The sequence below is a fragment of the Phyllostomus discolor genome, chromosome 4 (assembly GCF_004126475.2).
Source record: "Phyllostomus discolor isolate MPI-MPIP mPhyDis1 chromosome 4, mPhyDis1.pri.v3, whole genome shotgun sequence".
Taxonomy (NCBI): Eukaryota; Metazoa; Chordata; class Mammalia; order Chiroptera; family Phyllostomidae; genus Phyllostomus; species Phyllostomus discolor.
In genome coordinates, this window is record NC_040906.2 from 168,211,449 (window position 1) to 168,233,006 (window position 21,558).

Below are 21,558 nucleotides of genomic sequence, written 5' to 3' on the forward strand. Positions count from 1 at the left end.
TGGTTTATCCACCACAACAGTAGGTTCCCTGTGAAACTTCCTCAGTTCTTGAAGTAAATCAACAAATATCTCAGTTTCTCTTATTTCCAGGCACTATGATAAATGCTGGAGATACGAGATGAAAATTTATCTTTTTCTGTCAAGGAACTAAAACCTTTTGAAGAAGTAAACATGCCAACAAAAATAAGCTGAGGGTACAATGACAACGGCAGATGTAGTAGGACTACTTCAGGACTCTGGGTAGGCTTCACAAAGAATGTAAGTTTGAGCCAAAATGTAAAGAACCTATTTGGAGGCCAAGTTGGGAACTAGGGAGCAAAGAATCATTTCAGGCCTAACTGACGTGTATGTATACCATGAAAGAACAGGATATATACTGAGAAATACAACCGGCTTGAACATTGTAGATTAAGGCAGGGGAGGGGGATGGCTAATTTGCTGAGACAGATTCTGATATCTGTCCAGACAGATACCGGAATTATTTATGAATCAAATTCAGCAAGATCAGGCGATTAATAAAATATGGGGGATTAAGGGGAAGAGAGTAATCCAAGATGACGTCAAGCGTTTTTTACTTTAACATAAAATAGGAAACAAAGGAATAGGAGCAATTTTTGAAGGAAAGATGATGAGTTTGCTTGGGAAATGTTGAAATTGAAATGCCTGTGGAGCATTAAGAGAAACAATTAAAAACAGGTGAATATTTTTACCTACCAATAGAAAATACAGCCTAAATGTATAGATTTATAAATCATCAGTTTATAATGGTGGGGTGTGGAGATTATTTTTTGGTTGGTTGGTATTTTTAAATAGAAGCTTTGCATTCTTTATATCCTCAAAATATCCCTGTAAAATCTGCTGTATTATTCCTATTTTACCTTGTAACAAACTGAAACAACCAGTACATTGTAGAGCCAGGTCTTAATGAATATGTACTTGGAATATGTACTTGGAAAGTAGACAAATATATTAGTAAAAGATCAAATATAGATTTTGAAAAGTTTACATTTTTTATTAATTTGACCACACCCTGTGTTATCAGGGATATGGGAAACAGACACTCTCCTACATTGCTCATGGAAGTATATATTTGAAAAACATGCACCAATGTACGTATTAGATTTTGATCTTAGCAACATCTATCAAAATTACATAGTACTATCCTACAATTATATTCCTTGTGGTGGAAGCTGCAATGTTGCCTCCCAGAACCCCTTTCAGGACTGAAGGATGTATACCCGCAAGCTGCTGGGAGTGTTGCTACAGACAATGTCAACCTGTCAGTCCCCTTCAGGAACTGCTTTGGCTGAAGAGCCACTTCACCTAGGTCATGCCATTTCCTATGGCAGCAATTTTCAACCTTTGTCATCTCCTGGCACACATAAACTAATTACTAAAATTCTGCTGCACACCAAAAAAATATATTTTTTGCCAATCTGACCAAAAATAGGTATAATCTTGGTTCATTCATAGCAGACAGCTAACGTTGTGTTGGTTGTTGTCATTTTTTATTTGACAATCTAAGGGAAAAGAGGTCATTGCCCCCTAACTAAATAGGTTTTGCTTGTTTTAAAAATTTTTGCAGCACACTAGTTGAAAGTCGCTGTCCTAGATTCAGTGACTGCTTAATGCAGGGATATAAAGGTCTCATTTCAGGACAACTCTAATGGGTCAACCTATCTTCAGAATTCCCTGTGGGGTTGACTGAGACCATCACCGAGTATGCATTGCAGACCACCTTCTCAATCTCCCCCATTCTGCTTTCTTCCTTTCCCCTTCAGAGGTATTGATCTCAGTTTATTAACACTGTAATAAACTGACTACATGTTAATCTCTATCTCAGGATTTGCTTCCTCAGAAGCCCAATGTGTAATATTCCCCACATGTGCAAGATGATATAATTGAAGGTTATTCACTGAGCATTGTTTCTAATAGGAAAGGACTGGAAACAACAGAAAAGTTCATTGCAGGGGGACTCAATACATATATTATGGCACATCCATGAATGAGTTATTATTCAGCCATACAAATAATATGAAGCCTGTAAAATATGATTCTCAGGCATCCTTCCTTCAGGGAGGCTCCAGCTGTTAAGCTCTGGATCTATCACTGTATTTGCAATGAGGCCACACTCCACATGGGCTGCTCCCAGCCTGTGATTCAGCATGGCAGAATATTAAGGCAGATCCATTCCTGCCAAGTGTAGGGTTCCTCTGATGGGTGCCTTTGGCTTAAGGACTCCCCAAGCTCAAGGTGACCTGAAACTTTCTTAGAACTATGTTGCAGCCTGAATCATTACCTACCCAACCCTCCTCCCTGCCTTCTCTCCTTTAGAGAGGTCAGATCAGCACCATGATCTGATGGCTCCTCCAGCTCCCTCCCTTTTCTCCCTCACAGACATTTCCTCCAATAAATCTCCTTCATGTCTAATCCCATCTTGGCATTTGCTTTTCAATGAAGAAATTATTTAAGTGCTGATGTGAAAAAACTTCCAAGATATACATATTATCCTCAATTGAGGACATTGTTTTTCATTGCTTTTAGAGAGATAAGAAGAGAGAGAGAGAAACATCACTCAGTTGCCTGCCATTCATGCCCAGAGGTCCAAGCCCCCAGACCAGCAATTGGCTGCACCCAGCCTGGGGATCAAACCCACAGCCTAGGTCTATGCCCTGACCAGGAATGGAACCTACAATATTTCCCCATTGGAGATTGTTCCAACCAACTGAGCCACACTGGCCAGGACCAAGATATATTTTTAAGAGAGAAAAAAAGCAAGAATCAAAAGAATATGCTAACATTTTTTAAAATTTATTTTTAGAGAGGGAAGGGAGGGAGAAAGAGAGAGAGAGAGAGAAACATCAATGTGCGGTTGCTGGAGGCTATGGCCTGAAACCCAGGCATGTGCCCTGACTGGGAATCAAACCTGTGATGCTTTGGTTTGCAGCCCACGCTCAATCCACTGAGCTATGCCAGCCAGGGCTGCTAACATTTTTATAGAAAGGAAAAATATGTATTTGCTTGTATATGCAGATACTTATCTCTAAAAATAGCAAAAGAAACTGCTCAGAGAAGAGAAATAATGTGTAAATCAGGGTAGGAGGGAGAACTCATACTGTATACCTTTTTGAATTTTGATTCATTAAATGTTGTCTTTTTAAAAGGTAAATAAATAAAATTTAAATAAAAAACATAGCAGCTTGGCTAAAAAAAGAAAGAGAAAGATAGGGTTGTAGCTGTCATAATCAAGAGAGGTTTAGACTTCTGGCCAAGATGGAGGCATAGGTAGATAAGCTTTGCCTTCTCACACAACCAAAACAAGGACAACAACAAATTTAAAAACAAAAAATAACCAGAACTGCCATAATATCAAACTGTATGGAAGTGACAACCAAGGAGTTAAAGAAGAAACATTTATCCAGACTGGTGGGAGGGGCAGAGATGGGTACCTGGGGCAGAGAGGACACATAGCAAAGCAGTGGCTGGAGGACTGGGCAGTCCCACATTTGCATGCAGATAAACTGGGAGGAACAACTAGGGACCAATACACACCTTGTAACCCAGGGTTCCAGAATGGGAAAAGAAAGCCTCAAAACCTCTGACTGTAAAAACTTGTGTGGGTTGCAGCAGCGAGAGAAACTCCCAGCCTCACAGGAGAGTTCATTGAAGAGACCCACAGGGTTCTAGAATGTACACAAACCCACCCACCAGGAATCAGCACCAGAAGTGTCCATTTTGTTTGTGGTAATCAGGAAAATTGACTGAAGGAGGATGAGAGCCGAGCAAGAGTGACATTGTTCCCTCTCTGACCCTACCCCTCATACAGCTCCACAACGCAAAGCTGTGGGTTGTTCTGCCCTGGCAAATACTGAGGTCTCCACCCCTTACAACAAATACCTGTGTAAAAATAAAGAAATATGGCCCCAATGAAAGAACAGATTAAAATTCCAAAAATAGAACTCAGTGATGAAGAAATAGCTAACCTATCAGATGCAGAGTTCAAAACACTGGTAATCAGGATGCTCACAGAAACAGTTGCATATGGTCACAAAACAGAAGAAAAAGTGAAAGCTATGCAAAGTGAAGTAAAGAAAAATACACAGGGAACTAACAATGAAGAGAAGGAAATCAGGACTCAAATCAATGATTTGGAGCAAAAGGAAGAAATAAACATTCAACTGGAACAGAATGAAGAAACGATTAAAAAAAAATGAGAGCCTTAGGAGCCTCTAGGACAACTTTAACCCTTTCAAAATCTGAATCATAGGAGTACCAGCAAGAGAAGGGGAATAGCAAGAAATTGAAAACTTATTTGGAAAAATAATGAAGGTGAACATCCCCAGTCTGGCAAAGGAAATATACTTTCAGGAGGTCCAGGAAACTTAGAGAGTCCCAAAGAAGTTGGATTCAAAGAAGCACACACCAAGGCACATCATAATCACATTACCCAAGATTAATGAGAAGAAGAGAATCTTAAAAGTAGCAAAAGAAAAGGAGACATTTACCTACAAAGGAGTTCCCATAAGACTATCAGCTGATTTCTCAGAAGAAACCTTGCAGGCAAGAATGGACTGGAAAGAAGTATTCAAAGTCATGAAAGGTAAGGATCTACATCCAAGATTGCTCTATCCAGCAAAGCTATCATTTAAAATGGAAGAGCAGATAAAGTGCTTCCCAGATAAGGTCAGATTAAAGGAGTTCATCATCACCAAGCCCTTGTTATATGAAATGTTAAAGATATTTATCTAAGAAAAAGAAGATGATCAAAACAAATGACAACAAACTCACAACTATCAACAACTGAACCTAAAACAAAAACAAAAATGAACTAAGCAAACAACTAGAACAGGAATGAATTCACAGAAATGGAGATCACATGGAGGTTTATCAGCGGGGAGGGGAATGGGGAGAGGAGAGGTTAAGGGAAAAGATACAGAAAATAAGAAGCATAAATGGTAGGTTCAAAAAAGACAGGGGGCGGTTAAGACTGGTATAGGAGATGGAGACGCCAAAAGACTTGTATATACAACTCATAGACATGAACTAAGATGGGGGAATGCTGGTGGGAGGGGGGTGCAGGACAGAGGGGACTAAAGAGGAGGAAAAAAGTGGACAACTGTAATAGCATAATCAATAAAATATGCTTTAAAAATAATCAAGAGAGGTTTAGAGTTTGCTTTATTCTAATAGGAGAAAGGAACTTTTTCTATATTGCGGGGGGAAGCTGTGGAAAAAGAAATGGTGAAACTATGGGAAATATTAGGGCTACAATATTGAACTCTTAGAGGACAAGATCCAAATACAGGTAGTGTCACACAGAAAATGGTAAATACCTTTTTCAAAGAGTGAGTGAGGAAAGTAAGATTGAGTCCACATGAGGAAAAGGTGATTAAAATGCTAAGAGATTCCTAACATTATAATAAAATAACTTTGATATATGATGTGAGGAGCGTAATCAAATGCAGAAAAGAAAAGCAGTGAGAGTAAGAACAAAGGGATTGAAGAAGGAATAAATGATGGTTTGGGTATGGTTTTTTGGCAAGTAAGTGGAGTGATGAGAGGTAACTTATTGAATTGTAGGTATTGTGTATGAGTAAACTGATATGATCCTTACAACCATGCTATAAGAAAAGTATGTATTATCTCCATTTTACACATAAGAGAATCAAGACTTTAGGAGGATAATTTACACAGTGTTAATACCAGGTCTCTAAGACAATAGAGGCCAATGACTGGACTCCCAAGAATGGAGAGTGCCATTAATCAGATCAATGATCCCAGTGAGACATTCCACCTTTGTGGTAAACTCTACTTTGTATATGTTTAAAACTTTACTGCTTTCTGTTCCTTCATAATTGTTCATATTAGTTATTAGTTCCCATTTCTCAGTTCATGGAAGAGTCACAGCACCCATGAAATACAATGTAGAGTTGCCACTGCCATTGAGATGATCATTGTCCCTGTATGTAATAGATCTTCCTTACCTTTGCTCTCTCTTTGCACTCAACCAGCAGCAGTTCTCTGGCCATCAGATTTCAGAGTGTTAACTGCCATGTAAAGTCCTGTTGCTGTTCTAGGAGGCATATTCAGACTACTTAAGCAGTGATTAAAAGTCTGAGAACAAATCTCCTTTTAATAAGAATGGCCAAAGTTCCAAGGCCATTAGGAAAACAGATCCTGGTCTCTTCATTACAGTCAATATCAGGAAAGCTAAGGAAGAAGTATGGGACATAATGGGATGAAGAATTAGACCTGTCCCTACTGGGATGAGAATGAAGGCCAGACTAAGGAAGGAATGCCCATCTTCTCCTGAAAGGGTATAGGAACAGCTTGATGACTGTCACTTTCCTAGAGCTTTTACAAAATATTGACACAGACTGGTTGGTTTAAAACCACCAAATATATTCTATCACAGTTCTGGAGGCCAGGAGTCTGAAATCAAGAATAGGCAAGATTTATCATCAAAATCAGAGCAGAGCTAAATCACATGGATACTAAACAAACAAACAAATAAACAAACAAAAAAAAAACAATTCAAAGGATCAATGAATCCAGGAGCTGGTTCTTTGAATAGGTAAGCAAAATTGACAAACCATTAATAAGACGGATCAAAAGTGGGAAGGGGGGAGAACCCAAATAAATAAAATCAGAAATGAAAGAGAAGTTACAACTGATACCACAGAAATACAAAGGATTGTAAGAATTTACTATGAACAACTATATGCCAAAAAAATTGGACAATCTGAGTGAATTGTACAAATTTTTAGAAACATATAATCTCCCAAAGCTGAATTAAGAGGAAGCAGAAAACCTAAATGGACACATTATAGCTAGTAAAATTTAAATAGTAATCAACTCCCAGCACACAAAAGCCCTAAACTGAATGGCTTCAGAGGCAAATTTTAATAAAGATTTAAAGAAGAACTAACTCCCATCCTTCTCAAATGCCAAAAATTTCAAGGAGAAGGAAGACTCCCAAGTTCTTTTTATGAGGCCAATATTCTCATTCCAAAACCAGGTAAAGACATAACAAAGAAAGAAATATTGACCTGTTCATCAGGCCAATATCTCTGATGAACACAGATGCTAAAATCCTCAATGAAATATTGGCAATACACTATTGCCAATACACTAAAAGGATCCAGCAATACACTAAAAGGATCATACACCATGATGAAATGGGATTCATCCCAGGGATGCAAGGATGGTACAATACTCGCAAAGCAATAAAAGTTGTAGGAGACCATTCTGCATGGCATGGGCCCAGCTCCCACTTGGAGATGCACAAGGCCCGTTCTCACGGATAGGTTCTCCCATGGGGAATCAGGTCTGCAATGTGCATAGGCCACTTTGAGTCTTGCTCTTGCTAAAAAACTCCCTCACCCTGAACTGAGGACATTTACTGCAAAGTAACTTCCTAAAACCCATGCTAAACCTTCCAAGTATGAGTGTAACAGGCTCAACTACTTTTCCCTTTTCATTTGCAAATACCCTCCTTCTGTGATGTGTTTAGCAGCATCAGCTCCTTTGTCTTCTGTAAAAGGTAGCCACCTAAAGCAAACCTGTGCATAGTAAATGAGGACCATCATGTAATGTGCGAGAAACCCAATAAAGGCTGGTCATGGCAAGGGCCACAGCTTTTGCTCGCCTTGAGAGAAAAGCCATGCTGTCCCTTTTCCTCCACAGTACTCCGTGTGAATGTCTCTCCCCCATCCACAGTGTCGTGGACCCCATGAGCTGGGGTCCACATCAAAAAGTAAGACACAACATAAACAAAATGAAGGATAAAAATCACATGATCATATTAATAGGTGCTGAAAAAAGCATTTTATAAAATGCTTTTATCATTTATGATAAAAAATACTCAGCACAATGGGAATAGAGGGAGCATAGCTCTACACAATAAAGGCTACATATGAGAAACCTACAGCCATCATCATACTCAAGGGGCAAAAACTAAAAGCTTTCCCCTTAAGATCAGGAACAAGACAAGGCTCTCTGCTTTCACCACTTTTATTCAACAGAGCACTGGAAGTTCTAGCCACAGGGATCACGCAAGAAAAAGAAATAAAGGCATCCAAATTGGAAAGGAGGAAGTAAAACCATCATTATTCACAGATGACATGATAGTGTACAAAGAAAACCCTATAGCCTCCACCAAAAAACTACTTGATCTAAGAAGTGAATTTGATAAAATGCCAGGATATAAAGTCAATATTCAGAAATTGAGGGCATTTTTGTACACCAACAAAGAAATATCAAAAACATGAACTAGGAAAAATCCCATTTACTATAACAATAAGAAAAATAAAGTACCTAGGAATAAACTTAACCAGGTAATAAACTTAAGGAGGTAAAAGACTTGTACTCAGAAAACTATAAAACACCAAATAAAGAAATTAAGGAAGATACAAATATGTACCTTCAAATGTGTACATACAAAAAGCATGTACCATGTTCAAGGATGGGAAAAATTAACATCATTAAAATGTCCATACTACCCAAAATAATCTACAGATTCAATGCAATTCCTATTACAATACCAACAGCATATTTCACAGATTTTTAAAATATATTTTATTGATTATGCTATTACAGTTGTCCCATTTCCCCCCTTCTCTCCCCTCCACCCTGTACCCCCTCTCCCACCCACATTCCCCCCTTTAGTTCATGTCCATGTGTCATACTTATGAGTTCTTTAGCTTCTACATTTCCCATACTATTCTTGCCCTCCCCCTATCTATTTTCAACCTACATTCTATGCTACTTATTCTCTATACCTTTTCCCCCTCTCTCCTCCTCCCACCCCCCTGCTGCTAACCCTCCATGTGACCTCCATTTCTGTGGTTCTGTTCCTGTTCTAATTGTTTACTTAGTTTCTTTTGGTTTTGCTTTAGGTGTGGTTGTTAATAATTGTGAGTTTGCTGTCCTTTTACTATACATGTCTTTTCTTTATCTTCTTTTCTTAGATAAGTCCCTTTAGCATTTCATAAAATAAGGGCTTGGTGATGATGAACTCCTTTAACTTGACCTTATCTGAAAAGCACTTTATCTGCCCTTCCATTCTAAATGAGAGCTTTGCTGGATAGAGCAATCTGGGATGTAGGTCCCTGTCTTTCATGACTTGGAATATTTCTTTCCAGCCCCTTCTTGCCTGTAAGGTCTCTTTGGAGAAATCAGCTGACAGTCTGATGGGCACTCCTTTGTAGGTTACTGTCCCCTTATCTCTTGCTGCTTCTAGGATTCTCTCCTTTGTTTTTACCTTGGCTAATGTAATTATGATGTGCCTTGGTGTGTTTCTTCTTGGGTCCAACTTCTTTGGGGCTCTCTGAGCTTCTTGGATTTCTTGGAAGACTGTTTCCTTTGCCAGATTGGGGAAGTTCTCCTTTATTATTTGTTCAAATATGTGCTCAATTTGTTGCTTTCCCCCTTCCTATTCTGGTACCCCTATAATTCGGATGTTGGAACGTTTAAAGGTGTCCTGGATGCTCTTAAGCTTTTCCTCAATTTTTTGAATTCTTATTTCATCATGCTTTCCTGCTTGGTTGATTCTATCTTCCTTCTGGTCCACTGTATTGTTTTGAGACTCAGATTCCTTCCTTTCACTATTGGCTCTCCTCCGCATATCTTCCTGCATCTCTTTTATGGTAACCTGCATCCTTTCATTTAAATTGCGCCCAAAATCAACCAATTCCGTGAGCTTTCTGATCACCAGTGTTTTGAACTGTGCATCTGATAGATTGGCTATTTCTTGGTCACTCAAAAGGATGAGTCCTGGGGGACTGATCTGTTCTGTTGGATACATATCTTTCCCTGTCTCTCCTTTTATTTTTTCCCCCAGTCTGGTCGCTCTTGTTACGGTGGGGGGCAGAGCCTTAGGTGTTCACTGGGGCTGGGCACCCCAGTCTCTAGATTGTGACGTTATATGTGGGGGCGGGGGCGGGAGCGGGAGCGGGGATGGGAGGGAACAATGGTGGTAGTTCCATTCTCCTGGGCTCAGACCCTTCTCTAGGATCCTGGGCTGTGAGCTCTGCCCTGGTCCACAATCGCTGCCTCACTGGGTCCGCCAGCCGCAGCTTGCGTACTCAGGGACCCCCGCTGTGTTCTTGCGCCCCAGATGGCTGTCGCGCCGATTTCACGCCAAATTTTTCCCGACCTCCACACACCACCAACCGGCGCCAGCCCCACGCCCGCCCGGCTTGTCTTCTCCTACCAGTCTGGATGTACAGGTCTACTTCAACTTCTTGGCTGTCCGACTTCCATTCAGATAAATCCTCTATCGGTTCTGGGTGTTATTCTGTCTGTAAATTATTGTTGTAAATTATTGTTGTCCTAATCGTGGTTTTGCGAGGAGATACGGTGCATCCATCTATTCCTCCATCTTGCCGGAAGTCCCTATTTCACAGATTTAGAACATATATTTCAAAAATGTATATGGAACCAAAAAGACCCTGAATAGCCTCAGCAGTCTTGAGAAAGAATAACAAAGTAGGAGAGATCACAATACCTGATATCAAACTATACTCAAGGCCACTAATCAAAACAGTGTGGTACTGGCATAAGAAAAGACACATAGACCAATGGAACAGAATAGAGAGCCCAGAAATAAACCCATGTCTCTCTTATCAATTAATATTTGAAAAAGCAGGCATGAGCATACAATGGAGTAAAAAATAGCCTCTTCAATAAATGGTATTGGAAGAACTGGACTGATACATGCAAAAAAAAAAAAAAGAAACTAGACCACCAATTTACACCATACAACAGAATAAACTCAAAATGCATAAAAGATTTAAGTATAAGTTTTTACACCATAAAATTCCTAGAGGAAAACACAAAGAGTAAAATTTCAGATATCCCATGTAACAATATTTTTGCCAATATATCTCCTAGGGCAAGGGAAAGAAAGGAAAAAATAAACAAATGGGACTACATCAAATTAAAAAGCTTCTGCATGGCTAAAGAAACCATCATCAGAATAAAATGGAACCAACCATATGAGAGAACATATTTGCCAATGATACATCGGACAAGGGTTTGGTCTCCAAAATATACAAAGAACTTGTGACTCAACACCAGGGAGACAATCAATCCAATTAAAAAATGGACAAAGGACTTGAATAGACACTTTTCCAAGGAGGACATACAGAGGGCCCATAGACATATGAAAAGATGCTCAACATCACTAGCTATCAGAGAGATGCAAATTAAAACCACAATGAGATACTACCTCACATTGGTCAGAATGGACATCATTAATAAATCAACAAACAACAAGTGCTGCCTAGGATGTGGAGAAAGGGAAACCCTGGTAGGAATGCAGACTGGTGTAGCCACTGTAGGAAACAGTATAGAAATTCCTCAGAAAACTAAAAATGGAACTGCCTTTTGACCCAGAAATTTCACTGCTGGGAATATACACTAAGAATCCCAAATCACCAATTCAAAAGAACCTATGCACCTCTATGGTCATAGCAGCACTATTTACAATAGCCAAGTGCTGGAAACAGCTTAAGTGCCAATCAGCAAATGAGTGGATTAAAAATCAGTGACACATTTACACCATGGAATACTACACAGCAGAAAGAAAGAAGGAACTCCTAACTTGTGTGACAGCATGGATGGAACTAGAGAATTTTATGCTAAGTGAAATAAACCAGTCACTAAAAGACAAATATCATCTGATCTCACTTATTAGAGGAACCTAATGAACAAAAATGAACGAATGAGCAAAATTAGAACCAGAGGCATGGAAACATGGAACAGACTGACAGCAACCAGAGGGGAGGGGAGAGGGGGATAATGGTGAAAGAAGAGGAACGGACTAGTCAAAGAACATGTATGAATGATCCATGGACATGGACAACAATATGGGGATTGACTGTGGGAATAGGGACTGGGGTGGGAAGAGGAGAGAAAAGGGGGAAAAATTGGGATAACTATAATAGAATAACAATTAAAACTCTTTTTTAAATGTTTAAAAAGAATAAGCAAGGTTGGGCCAGCCAAGATGGAGGCATAGGTAGACACACTGTGCCTCCATGCACAACCAAAAGAAGGACAACAACAAATTTAAAAACAAAAAACAACCAGAACTGACAGAAACTCAAACTGTATGGAACTCCAACAACCAAGGAGTTAAAGAAGAAACATTAATCCAGACCGGTAAGAGGGGCGGAGACGGACAGCCAGGAAGAGAACTCCCAGCAAAGCAGCAGCTGGCCAACCTGGAGAAGTGGTGGATTTCAGACTGGTTGCAGACAAACAAGGGAGCAAGAAAGACCTTGGGACCTAGAGTTTCAGTGTAGGGACACAAAGCCTCAAACCCCCGATTGGAAACACCAGTGGGGGTTGAGGAGGCAGCAAGAGAAACTCCCAACCTCACAGAAGAGTTCGTTTAAGAGAACCACAGGGTCCTAGAACATACGCAAGCCCACCCACCCGGGAACCAGCCCCAGAAGAGCCCAGTTTGCTTGTGGGTAGCAGGGGATGTGACTGAAAACCGGCAGAAAGCCAAGCAAGTGGCATTGTTCCGTCTCAGACCCCTCCCCCACATACAGCACCACAACGCAGCAATGTGAGTTGCCCCACACTGGTGAACACCTAAGGCTCCTACTCTTACTATGTAACAGGCATGCCAAGACAAAAAAAAAAAAATGGCCCAAATGAAAAAACAGATCAAAGCACCAGAAAAAAATACAACTAAGGGACAAAGAGATAGCCAGCCTATCAGGCGCACAGTTCAAAACACTGGTATTCAGGATGCTCACAGAATTGGTTGAATATGGTTGCAAATTAGATGAAAAAATGAAGGCTACGCTAAGTGAAATAAAGGAAAATGTACAGGGAACCAACAGTGATGGGAAGCAAATTGTGGCTCAAATCAATGGTGTGGACCAGAAGGAAGAAAGAAACATTCAACCAAAACAAAATGAAGAAACAGTTAAAAAAAAATGAGGAGAGGCTTAGGAACTTCCAGGCCATCTTGAAACATTCCAACATCTGAATCATAGGGGTGCCAGAAGGAGAAGAGGAAGAGCAAGAAATTGAAAACTTATTTGAACAAATAATGAAGAACTTCCCCAATCTGGCAAAGGAAATAGATTTCCAGGAAGTCCAGGAAGTTCAGAGAATCCCAAAGAAGTTGGACCCAAGGAGGAACACACCAAGGTACATCGTAATCACATTAGCCAAGATTAAAGGGAAGGACAGAATCTTAAAAGCAGCAAGAGGAAAGCAGACAGTTATCTACAAAGGCGTGCCCATAAGATTGTTAGCTGATTTCTCAAAAGAAACCTTGCAGGCAAGAAAGGGCTGGAAAGAAATATTCCAAGTCATGAAAGGCAAGGACCTACATCCAAGATTGCTCTATCCAGTAAAGCTATCATTTAGAATGGAAGGGCAGATAAGGTGCTTCCCAGATAAGGTCAAGTTAAAGGAGTTCATCATCACCAAACTCTTATTATATGAAATGTTGAAGGAACTTATCTAAGAAAAAGAAAATTAAAAACTATGAACAGTAAAATGACAACAAACACAGTTATTAACAACCACACCTAAAACAAAAACAAAAACAAACTAAGCAAACAACTAGAACAGGATCAGAATCACAGAAATGGAGATCACATGGAGAGTTATCAGTGGGGGAAGGGGAGAGAGGGGGAAAAGGTACAGAGAATAAGTAACATAAATGGTAGGTACAATATAGATGGAGGGGGTTAGGAATAGTGTAGGAAATGTAGAAGCCAAAGAACTTATATGTATGGCCCATGGACATAAACTAAAGGGGGGGAAATGTGGGTGGGAGGGGCTATGCAGAGTGTAGGGGAATAAAGGGGGGAAACGGAACAACTGTAATCGCATAATTAATAAAATATATTTTTTAAAAATGAATAAGCAAGGCTGGTTCCTTCTAGGGACTTGGAGAACGTGTTCCATGCCTCTCTCCTAGCTTCTTGTAGTTGCTGGTAATCATTGACATTCCTTGTGCTGTGACAGCATAATTCCAGTCTTTACCTCTGTCTCCACATGGCCATCTTTCATGTGTCCAGTCCAAAGACCCCTCTTCTTAAAAGATATCAATCGTTTTGGATTTATACCCAACCCTAATCTAGCATAACCTGATTGTAAATTGTATACATCTAGAAAGACCTTATTTCCAAGGAAGATCACACTCCATGTTCCAAGTGTACATGAATTTGGGGGCCACACTATTCAATCCAAGACAGTGCCCAAGCTTTGACTCTGTCACTGAATAATGAATGAGCCATCATGAAAAAGGGAGGAAAATTCTCCTTACCCTTATCCCAGCCACACTCAAATGGGAATGAGAGAGAATCTTTGGCATCCTCAGACTGGGATTTCTTATTTTTAAAAAAAAATTTTCATTGCAGCTACATTGAATGTTATTTTATATTGCTTTCAGGAATACTACATAGTGGTTAGAAAATCATATATTTTAAAAATGCTCCCCCTGATATTTACCGTTCCCACCTGGCACCATACCTAGTTATTACAATATTATTGTCCATATTCCCTATGCTGTACCTAATGTCTCTGTGACTATTGTGTAACTACCAATCTGTACTTCTTAATCCCTTCACCTTTTTCACCCAGTCCCCCAACCTCCTCCCTTCTGGCAACCATCAGTGTGTTCTCTACATCTATATGTCTGTTTATTTTATTCTTTAGTCCACACATAGGTGAAATCATATGATATTTGTCTTTCTCTGACTGACTTATTTCACTTAGCATAATACCCACTAGGTCCATCCATACTGTTGGAAAATGGTAAGATTTTCATTTTGTTTATGGTCAAGTAACATTCTATTGTATGTATGTCCCACAGCATTTTATCAACTGATTTATTAATGGGTACTTGGGTTGCTTCCATACTGTGGTCATGGTTAATAATGCAGCAGTGAACATAGGGATGCATATATTCTTTTGAATCAGTGTTTTGGGCTTCTTCAACTCTATGCTCAGAAGTGAAATCACTAGGTCATAATGCAATTCCATTTTGAAATTTTTGAGGAACCTCCATACTGTTTTCATAGTGGATGTACTGATCTACATTCCCAACAACAGTACACAAGGGTTCCTTTTCTCCACATCCTCTCCAACACTGGTTTGTTGATTTATTGATGATAGCCATTCTGACAGGTATGAGGTGATATCTTATTGTGGTTTTAATTTGCATTTTTCTGATGATTAGTAACTTTAAGCTTCTTTTCATATATCTATTGGCCCTCTGTACATCTTCTTTGGAGAAGTGCTTATTCAGATTCTCTGGCTATTTTTTAATTGGATTGTTTGAGGATTTTTTGGATTTGAGTTGTATAAGTTCTTTATAAATTTTTGATATTAATGCCTTATCAGATGTATCATTGGTGAATATGTTCTCCCATTCAGTGACCTATCTTTTTGTTTTGTTGATGATTTCCTTTGCTGTACAAAAACTTCAGTTTGATGTACCGATAGTCCCATTTGTTTATTTTTTTTCTGTTGTTTCCCTTGGTGAAGGAGATACAGCAGGAAAAAAATATATATCATTAACAGAAATGTCAGGAATTTTACAATCTATGTTTTCTTCTAGGAGTTTTCTGGTTTTGAATCTTGCATTTAAGTCTTTAATCCATTTTGAATTTATTCTTGTATGCAGTGTGTGAAGGTGGTCTAATTTCTTTTTTTTTTTTTAATGTATCTGTCTAATTCCCTCAATAGCATTTATTGGCTACAGTTTTTACCCCATTGTATGTTCTTGCCTCCTTTGTCAAATATTAACTGACCATATAGCTGGGGGTCCATTTCTGGGCTCTCTTTTGTTCCATTCATCAATGTACCTGTTTTTTACCAGTAACATGCTGTTCTGATTACTATAGCACTGTTGTATAGTTTGATATCATGTAGCTTCCAACTGTGTTTCTTTTTTATCAAAGTTGTTGTGGCTATCTAAGATCTTCTGTGGTTCCATATAAGTTTTTGCATTATTTGTTCTAGTTTTGTGACAGCAACCTTTGGTATTATGAAGGGAATTGAGATGAATATATAGATTGCTTTGGGTTGTATAGGCATTTTAATGGTGTTAATATTTCTTATCCATGAACACAGTATATGCTTCCATTTATTTCTATCTTCTCCAATTTCTTTCCTCAGTGTCTTATAATTTACCAAGTACCAATCTTTTACCTCCTTGGTTAAATTTATACCTAGATATTTTTTTGAGTCAATTGTAAGTGGGATTGTTTTCTTACTTTCTCTTTCTGACAGTTCATTATTGGTGTATAAAAATGCAATAATTTTTTTAATATTTATTTTGTATCCTGCTACTTTATTGAATTCATTTATCAATTCTGTAGTTTTTGGTGGAATCTTTAGGGTTTTCTATATACAGTGTCATGTCATCTGCAAATATAAATGAGGCCAGTTTTTACTTCTTTTCTTTCCAATTTGGATGCCTTTTATTTCTTCTTCTCTAATTTTTATGGCTAGGACTTCCAATACTATGTTGAATGAGTTGAGTGGATATCTTGTCTTGTTCCTGATCTTAAGGGTAATGCTTTTCATTTTTCCCTGCTGAGTATAATGTTAGTTGTTGATTTGGCATACACGTCCTTTTTGTGCTGAGCTATGTTCCCTCTATTCCCTCTTTACTGAGAGTTTTTATCATAAATGGGTGCTGAATTTTGTCAAATGTTTTATTTGCATCTATTGATGTGATGATATGATTTTTTTACCCCTTCCCTGATGATATGATTTTTTATCCTTTATTTTGTTTACGTGGTATATCATGATAATTCATTTGCAAACATTGTTACCAACCTTGTATCCCTAGACTGAGTCCCACTTGATCATTGTGTATGATCTTTTTCATGTATTGTTGGATTTCGTTTGCTAATACTTTGTTGAGGATTTTAGCATCTGTGTTCATCAGGGATATTGGCCTATAATTTTTTTCTTTGTACTGGCTTTATCTGGTTTTGGCATTAGAATAATACTAGTCTTGTAAAATGAGCTTGTGAGTTGTCCCCACTCTTGAAGTTTTTGGAATAGTTTGAGAAGGGTAGGTATTAGTTCTTTTTTGAATATTTGATAAAATTTACCTATCAAATAACCTAGTGCAGAAATTTTGTTTGTTGGGAGTTTTTTTTATTATTATTACTGCTTCAATTTTGTTAGTTGTAATCAGACTGTTCAGATTTTCTGTTTCTTCTTGATTCAGTTTTGGAAAACTGTATATTTCTAGGGATTTATCCACTTCTTCCACATTGCCCAATTTGATGGCATATCGTTGTTTGTAATATTTTCTTATAATCCTTTGTATTTCTTTGGTGTCAGTTGTTACTTCTTCTCTTTCATTTCTGATTTTATTTATTTGGGTCCTCTTTCTTTTATTCTTGATAAGTCTGATTAAAGATTTATCAGTCTTGTTTATCTCTTCAAAGAACCAGTTCTTGAGTTCATTGATCTTTTGTGTTATTTTTCAGACTCTATTTTATTTATTTCTTCCCTGATATTTATTATTTCCTTCTTTCTGCTCCCTTTGGACTTTGTTTGCTGTTGTTCTTCTGGTTTGTTTAGGTGGCAGCTAGATTGTTTATTTGAGTTTTCTTTTCTTTCTTTAAGTCAGCCTATGTTGCTATGAATTTCCCTCTTAGGACTGTTTTTGCTCTGTCCCATTGATTTTTGGTTGCTGTGTTATTATTTTAATTGGCTTCAAGGTATCTTTTTATTTCTTTCTTCATCTCATCATACACGTTAACCCATTTATTGTTTAGTAATATGTTATTTAGTCTCCATGTCTTTGTGTGTTTGTTAGTGTTTTTGTGATATTTTAGTTTCATACCATTATGTTCAGAGAAGGTGGTTGATATGATTTTAATCTTCTTAAATTTACTGACACTTGTTTTGTGTCCTAACATATGGCCTATCCTGGAAAATATTCCATGCACACTTGAAAAGAATGTGTTTTCTGCTGCTTTGAGGTGAAATACTGTCAAAATATTGATTAATCCATCTGGTCTAGGGTGTCATTTAAGGCTCCTGTTTCCTTGTTAATTTTCTGTCTGTAACATCATTGATGTCAATGAAGTGTTTAAACACCTACTATGAGCTTATTATTGTCAACCTCTCCCTTTACATTTAGCAACATTTGTTTTTATAGGTACTCCTGCACTGGGTGTATAAATGTTTTCTATACCCTATTGTTGGATTGCTCCCTTTGTCATTATGTAATTTCCTTCTTTGTCTCTTATTATAGCCTTTGTTATATTTTGCCTGATATAAGTATCATTACCCCAGCTTTTTTTTTTTCATTTTGATTTACATAAAATTTTTTTCAACCCATTACTTTCAGTCAGCATGTCTTTCATTCTGAAGTGGGTATCTTGTAAACAACATATATATGGGTCTTGTTTTATTTTCCATTTAGCTACCTTATGTCTTTTGATTGAAGCATGTAATCCATTCACTTTAAAGTGATTATTGATAGCCCTGGCCAGTGTGGCACAGTGGTTGGAGTGTTGTCCTATAACTAAAATGTTACAGGTCAGGATTGATTCCCAGTCAGGGCACATACCTAGGTTATGGGTTCATCCCTGGCCAGACAGATACAATTTCTGGTCCTGGTGCAGATCCCCAGTCTGGGTGTGTAGAGAAAACCAGTCAAATGCTTTTCTTGCATTGACGTTTCTCTCTCTCCCTTCTTCTCTCCCTTCCTCTCTCTCTCTCTAAAAGCAAATTAAAATGTCCTTGGGTGAGAACATAGGTGTGTATTAGTTGCCATGTTGTACATATTTTATTTCTTACAATTATGTTTCTTCTTTTCTTCTTCATCAAGAAGTTTATATAACATTTCTTGTAATACTTGTGTGGTGGCAAAGAACTCCTTTTGTTTTGTTTTGTTTTGTTTTGTCCAAGAAGCTCTTTATTTCTCCTTCAGTTTCAAATAATAGCCTTGCTGAGTAGTCTATTCTTAGCTATAGGTCTTTGCTTTTCATCTCTTCGACTATTTTGTGCCTATCCCTTCTGGCCTGAAATGTTTCTATTGAGAAATCAACTGACAGTCTTATGGGAGCTTCCTTGTAGGTAACTGTTTTTCTTTTGCTGCTTTAAATTTCCTCTGTCTTTAACCTTTGCTGTTTTAATTATGAAGTGTCTTGGTGTAGGCCTATTTGCGTTTATCTTGTTTGGGACTCTCTATACTTCCTGGACTTGTGTGTCTTTTTCTTTGACAAGTATAAGGAAGTTTTCAATCATTATTTCTTCAAATAGGTTCTCAATCCTTTGATCTGCCTTTTCTCATTCTGGTCCCCCAATGAGGCAAATGTTGTTAAGCTTGATACTGTCCCAGAGGTCCCGTAAATTATCCTCATTTCAAATTTAAAAATTTTTTAATCTGTACCCAAGGACATTCTTGTTGATTTTAGAGACAGAGGTGGAGGGAGAGATTGAGGGAGAGAGAGAAACATTGATGTGAGAGAAAAATATAAATTGCCTCTTGCATACACCCCTAATGGGGACTGAACCCACAACCAAGGCATGTGCCATGACTGGGAATTCAACCCTCAACCCTTCGGTTTATTGTCTCTTTGGGACAATGCTCCAACCATCTGAGCCAAAATGTCCAGGGCATAAAAAAATATGGAACATTTCAGATTTTTCATGTCATCTTTGCATAGGGGCTATGCTCATTTTCTCTGTAACATTCCAATTTTAATATGTGTGCTATAGAAATGACACTAGCCTCACTTTTTACAATTTTTTGTTCTGCTCTAATTGGGTCTTTTCTGATACCTTGTCTTCCAAATTGCTGATTCCATACTCTGCTTCATTTAATCTGATATTGATTTCTTCTAGTTTATTCTTCATTTCATATACTATGTTCTTCATTTCTGACTGGTTACTTTTTATTAGTTCTATGTCATCTCTTATAATTACTATCTCTTTGTAGAGGTTCTCGCCAAGTTCATCCATTCTTCCCCTAAGCTTTTTGAGCATCCTTATAACCATTGTTTGAACTTTTGTCTGGTATATTGCCTCCATTGCAATTACTTCTTGGAGGAATTTTTGTCCTTTTGTTTGGGGTATATTTCCTTGTCTTTTTATTTTGGTTGCCACTCTTTTTTATATCTGTGTATTAGGTAGATCTGCTATGTCTCCCACATGATTATGTGGGCTCTCCTGTTATAGTTGAGTTTTAATTAGTGTTGCCTCATCTGTTGGCTGGTTTGATCCTCAGACTGTCTGACTATGAGGTTGGACTCCCAACTACAGTGCATGAGCTGCTTGCTATACAGGGAATGGCCCCATGAAGCAGAATTCACCACATCAGGGTTGGTGCCTTCTGAGATCTCCCTTTGGGTGTCACTTGTGGTGCCAGTTGGGTCCTGCTATGATGTGGTCTGAAATCTGCCATTGTATGTTTTGGCCTGGGACCTCTTGGGAGGGACTTTGGTGCAGGTTAATGTCAGATGCTGCCTATGACTTCCCTGGCTACCTGTTTGGAACTGCGATCCACAGTTTGTAGCTGCCTTTGCAGGGCTGGGTGCACATGGGTGGATCCAAGCTGCATTCCAAGGCACAGTAAGCCCAGGGTCATATCAGCAAAAGGCCCAAGTTACCCCAAGATCTGCCTCTGCCTGCCGAATGCCTCTAGTGTTTCAAACTGGATGTCAGTGCTAGGTCTGAGGCCACTCTGCAAAAGTCTCAGTGTACACCAGTGCCAGCCGCCACCTGCCTGGGGCCTGCAGATCAGACTTTGTGGTTGGGCAGGGTCTCAGGGAGTTGTCATGGTGAAGCCAATACAATTAATCAGGCTAAAACAGGCCAAGATTTGTCCATGTGGACAGGGTGCGCTGCACATGAATGGTGGCACTATTCGGGTGTGCAAGGGAAAAATGACCCTTTCCCTACAGTTTTACAACTCAGTCTCTCTCTGCAATACCCTGAGTCTACCCAGATCTCTTGGAGAGCTAATAATGTCTGCATTGGGTTCCATGTTGGCCATGGCCAACTGACTCCTCCACAACACATGAGCTAAGCAGGACAGACTACAGGGAAGGTGGTGGCTAATGCATTTCCCTAGGCTGATGCCCCATGAAGAGACATGCTTGACCCAAGAAAGATGGTGTCTGTGGGCACGGTGGGAAATGAACTTAGCGTAGGGACCTTCTTGGCTGTTCATTCAGGGCTGTCCCCAAGTCCACAAAATCCAGTGCCCCTTTGTAACTTCAGTCAGCTGAGCTACTTTTTCTCCTGGAGCCCAGGGTGAGTAGCAGTGAATGGGATTTTGTGTGTTGGCCCTTTAAAAGTACCCCTAGGTTTCTAGGAGACTCCTATGTCTCTGGTGGATGGGGATCCCCACTATATTTCACAGCCAGGTGTTACATGGGCTCCTCTTCCTGGCTCTGGTGCTCTGGGTGAGGAAATTTACCATGGAGGTGAGACCCTCACTCCTCAGTGGGAATCTTTGTAGCTAAGATATCCCTCCAGATTCCCAAACACCACATGTGGGTGCGGGGCCAGTCATTTTCACATCTCTGCAATTTTCACCAGTCT

The 21,558-nt window shown here is 39.0% G+C and overlaps 1 long non-coding RNA gene and 1 other non-coding gene across 2 annotated transcripts; one reads left to right on the forward strand and one right to left on the reverse strand.

Moving 5' to 3' along the window:
* The first annotated feature begins 126 nt into the window (after window positions 1-126).
* Window positions 127-19,088, forward strand: LOC118499919. The gene is made up of 4 exons (XR_004902457.1): window positions 127-138; window positions 5,634-5,636; window positions 7,738-7,742; window positions 18,919-19,088. It is a non-coding gene; the product is annotated as an uncharacterized LOC118499919 (long non-coding RNA).
* Window positions 19,089-19,635: 547 nt separating this feature from the next.
* LOC114495781 lies at window positions 19,636-19,740 on the reverse strand. The gene has a single exon (XR_003684456.1). It is a non-coding gene; the product is annotated as a U6 spliceosomal RNA (small nuclear RNA).
* Between the last annotated feature and the right edge of the window lie 1,818 nt (window positions 19,741-21,558).